The sequence below is a fragment of the Dermacentor andersoni genome, chromosome 3 (assembly GCF_023375885.2).
Source record: "Dermacentor andersoni chromosome 3, qqDerAnde1_hic_scaffold, whole genome shotgun sequence".
NCBI lineage: Eukaryota > Metazoa > Arthropoda > Arachnida > Ixodida > Ixodidae > Dermacentor > Dermacentor andersoni.
This window is the reverse complement of record NC_092816.1, coordinates 227981202-227985831: the sequence shown is the minus strand read 5'-3', so window position 1 is coordinate 227985831 and position 4630 is coordinate 227981202. Positions and strand designations below refer to the sequence as shown.

General features: G+C 46.2%; 1 non-coding gene across 1 annotated transcript; it reads right to left on the bottom strand.

Moving 5' to 3' along the window:
- Positions 1-3944: 3944 nt before the first annotated feature.
- On the bottom strand, positions 3945-4017 carry TRNAR-UCG (transfer RNA arginine (anticodon UCG)). Its single transcript has one exon. It is a non-coding gene; the product is annotated as a tRNA-Arg (tRNA).
- Positions 4018-4630: the final 613 nt, after the last annotated feature.

Genomic DNA, 4630 nt, shown 5'->3' with positions numbered 1-4630 from the left:
ACATCGTCAGCATATGCAAGAATCTTACCTTCAGTACTCTGTAATCTAAATCCGTGCACGTTTGAATTTCGGATAATTGATAAACAAAAAGGTTCAAGGTATGTGGCAAAAAGTAAGGCTGAGGCCCGGCATCCTTGTCTGATAGAACTGAGTATGTCAATTTCTTCACTCAGCGTCCTATTAAATACCAGGCGTGTTACACACTGCGAGTACACCATCTTTAATCCATCAAGAAACAGAGTTCCAACTTGCACATGTTCTAACACGTTGAACAACACTTGATGGGTGACACGGTCAAAAGCTTTTTGTAAGTCTAATTGCATCATTGCTATTCGTTCTCCAAAGTCACCGCAAATCTCTAAGACACTTCTTACTACGTGTATATTTGTCGTAATACTACGACCTCTTATGCCACATGTCTGGTGTGGTCCTACAATGTTTTGAATGACATTCTGCATTCTTTTGGCCAACACCTTCACGAAAATTTTTAGATTTAGGTGCACGTTAAAGAACCCCAGGTGGTCGAAATTTCCGGAGTCCTCCACTACGGCGTCCCTCATAATCAACAAGTGGTTTTGGCACGTAAAACCCCAGAATTTATTTATTTCATGAAAATTTTGAAATCCGTATTCAAGAGGTTGATGGGGCGATATGACGTCACAGACTGAAGTTTGATGTCATCGTCCGATTTGGGGATTACAACAGTGTGCTCTTCAGTGAAAGACCATGGGGCCAGGTGTCTTTCATTTGGGGATTACAACAGTGTGCTCTTCAGTGAAAGACCATATGGTAGCTTCTTTCTATAACCCTCTTCGATAACTTCGAAAAGCGCGCTGGCAATCTCTTCTTTAAACATTTCATAGAATTCTGCTCCGATTCCATCTGGGCCAGGTGTCTTTCCAGTGCTCAAGTCATCAATAGCTTTTTTGATCTCCTGCATACTGATAGGGGCCTCCAAACTTTTTTTAGTTTCGCCGTCAAACTTGGGCAGTAAAGAAAGGAAATCTTCACTAAATCCACTCGCCATCGGAATACGTTTTCCAAGCAGATCGCGATAGTGTTCAACAAACGCGTTCATTATCTGACTTTTTTCTTTCGTCAGTCTGCTATTGTACATTATTTCCCTAACTTTTTTTCTTTGTGTATATTGCTTTTCATCACTTATTGCCTACTTTCTCGGTGTTTCGCCCATCCAAAGCTTTTCTGTTCTTGACCTAATAATAGCACCTCTGTACTTTTCTTTATCTAAAGTTCCAGCTTGTTTTTGGTATTATTGATTTCTTCAGTGAAAGAGCCCGGTTTCACACTCTCCTTCTTTAATAGTGCGTGCAGTTGCGACTGCAATTTCTTCTCGTGTTGTTTCTTCTCAAAATTATGGATAATCGTACGTTCTTTAGCACTCAATTTAATATCTTGTTTAAAAGCTTCCCACCTCGTTTCCCAGCCGTCTTTTCCAACTTCATACAGCGTAGTTAACGCTTCACTTACTTCTCTTGAAAAAATTTTTTCTTTCATGATGCTATTATTTAATTTCCAGAGGTGCCAGTTGAACTTAGGCATTTTTTCCTTTGTCCCAAGCGTGAATTTTACCAAACAGGGGTAGCTAAAAGACACTGGTATAACAACGTATTCGTTACATCACACAAGGTCACAAGGTCAACACATCACAAGGTCAAGTGGGATGTAGGCTCTATCCAAACGCGCGTGACTTTGGCCCTGAAAATGCATGAACTAAACCCCGCCATTAGGCATGCAGAGGGCCACATCTTCTAGTCCATTCTCTGCAATCGATTCCGTCAAAAACAGTGCGCTTTGATCGCGCAAACTTACACGTTAGGATCGGTCCTCAATCGCGCACACGCAGTTGAAGTCACCAATTAATATCACATATCTACTACAATCAAGGAAACTACCAATCTCTTCAAAGAAGGCTTTTCTTTCGTTTTCAGGATTTGGGGCGTGCAAGCAAATCACGCGCCATTCAAAATTCATTATCGAAAAATCACTAACCGCGAAGCGTCCGCTCTCACTGCTTCTTATACTTGTCTCAACTGCGCCCATCGATCTTTTTATAAAAATTCCACACCCTCCCGATAAGCCATCGGCATGTGACACACAAACATTATACGTTGTGCTGAAAGGAGCAACCATTCGATCAGTTTCGTCCTCCCTCTGTACTTTTGTTTCTTGCACGGCGATCACGTCTAAATCATGTTCTCTAAACAGCCTACTTAATTGGTATTGGCGTCTTCTAGACGATAGCCCGCGCCCATATAGAGTGGCGAAACGAACTGCTGTCTCAAGTCTAACAGCCATCTTTACCTTTAAAAAGACCAGCCGCGGTTGCTCAGTGGCTATGGTGTTAGGCTGCTGAGCACAAGGTCGCGGGATCGAATCCCGGCCACGGCGGCCGCATTTCGACGGGGACGAAATGGGAAAACGCCCGTGTACTTAGATTTAGGTGCACGTTAAAGAACCCCGGTCCTCCACTACGGCGTGCCTCATAATCAGAAAGTGGTTTTGGCACGTAAAACCCCCTAATTAATTATCTTTAACAAGGGTGCGCTCACCAAACAGTCTGTGCCCCGAAATTGGGGTACACCCTCGGTGCGTTAGCCGTGTTGTCAAGTGGGCAGCTTAGCCACCCTTTTCTCCCCCTCCGGAACGTTTGGCTTGGGGGTGGGCCGCAGCCGGCGACTGGTGAATGCTTTCGTCGGCGGTTCACTGCTGTTGGCATCCTTTGTCTCTGCACCGGCGTCGTCTCGTGGTCTCTTTCCCAGCGCCCTGCTGTCTTCTACTTCACGGCAATCCATGGCGTCCACTTCGGCACTCTTGTGGTGAACTCCCGCTCTCTCTCTTTATTTCCACTTGTGTTGTTGGCACCACGCTCGATGAATTCGGAGCCCTGTATCTTGGCTTTTGCGTCTGCTGCACTTTCTACCTGTACAGTGGCTGTCAAATTTTCCGTGGTAGTATTTTCCGATTGCTTACTTCCTTTAATGCTGGTGCCTTGTACTCCTGATGTTGCAGAATGCAGACATTCTTCTGCTTCCGCTTCGTCCATGGTGAGCTCGGATTTCTCCGTGCTCAACGTAGTCATGGCAGCTGCCGCATACGTCCTGGAGCAGTTCTCTACGGCGTGTCCAAAGCGTTTGCAGACGCTGCACCGCGGCACGCGGCAGTTCTTTCTTATGTGGCTAATCTGTTTGCAGCGCAAGCACCTTGGCACTCTTCCGGGCGCTATGACAAGGGCTTGTTCACCCCTGACGCACAGCTGATGTGGTATATCATCCAACGTAACGTCAGCCTTCAGTCGCACCATAACTGCGCGTGTCATGGTGCTCTGTTGGCTGTAGCCGTCAAGGCTCCATTTATCCAGTCCTATTTCCAAGACGGTTCCGTAGGGGTTCAGGGCGTTTCGCACGTCTTATTCGCGTACATGGTAGAGCAGCCAATGAAGCTTCAGACGGATGTCGCGGTGACTTGGATCAATTACGATACATCTCCGACCCTTGACTGTCAATTCCGATTCAGCCAAAAACTTCTTCGCGCCTTCAGCAGCCTTGCAGGCAACCGCCCACACATGATTCATTTGATAGGCGCCGAGCGCAAGAACCTTGGTGAGCGGAACACGTTGAAACAGTGGCTCACGAAAATCTGCGCGATATGGTCTACCTTTGACATCAGCATGTAGAAAAACGGTATTTTGAACAACGTACCCAGTTGACAGTGGGGGCAAAATTACTGCATAATCCTGCGACATCTCATTCCTAGTACCGCGGCTATGGTGGGGCGCTACGTCCGCTCCGTCGGAGCTCATATCAGCCACGTCCGCACACTACGGTGGCCGGAAGTCAACTCAAGCCACGCGGACAAGTGTGCATTGGCGGTGCACAGCAGTTTAATAGGTATTCTCCAAGGTGTTAATAAAAACTTTCAAAGAACGTCCGCGACAGGACTCGAGCCTGCACACTTCTGATCCGAAGTCAGACGCCTTATCCATTAGGCCACGCGGACTTTTTTTTTTCTTTATTTCCGGCTTGGCACTTCCAAACACAGCACTCATAAATACAATTTTACAAGTACAATAAAAGACGCGTGAGCCTTTTCATGGCTGGAGTGTGAAGCTAAAATGACTTCAGAGATCAAGCACAGGTATCCAATCCGGTGGGTCCCTCTGGATTTTGAGAACATCTCGTATGTACACACAGTTTTCACTGAAGTTTTGTATGGCCGATCTTGCGTTGACATCCGCATTTCTGACCGCCATCCTCGTTTTCCACACACTATGCAAACACCGTAACACGAACATGTCGCATGGCATTTCATCTGGATCTTCACATGGCAAGAATCGGATACCAAAGGGTGTTACTGGCAAATCTTTCTGAAGTGTCCGCTTAAGGATGTCCCACAGGAAAACGGCATCGTGACAGTCCAAAAAGACGTGTTCTATCGTTTCCTCCTTTCGACATATCAGGCAGTGAATCCCCATGGGACAAAGATACCTTTACTTTGAAGCCGCGGTTTTACAGCGAGCGTACCCGTGTGCAGTTGGAAAAAGAATGATTTAGATGACGCTCCTACTGGCATTTTTTGAACTCGTTTTAATACGTCTCGTTCTGGTCCTAGT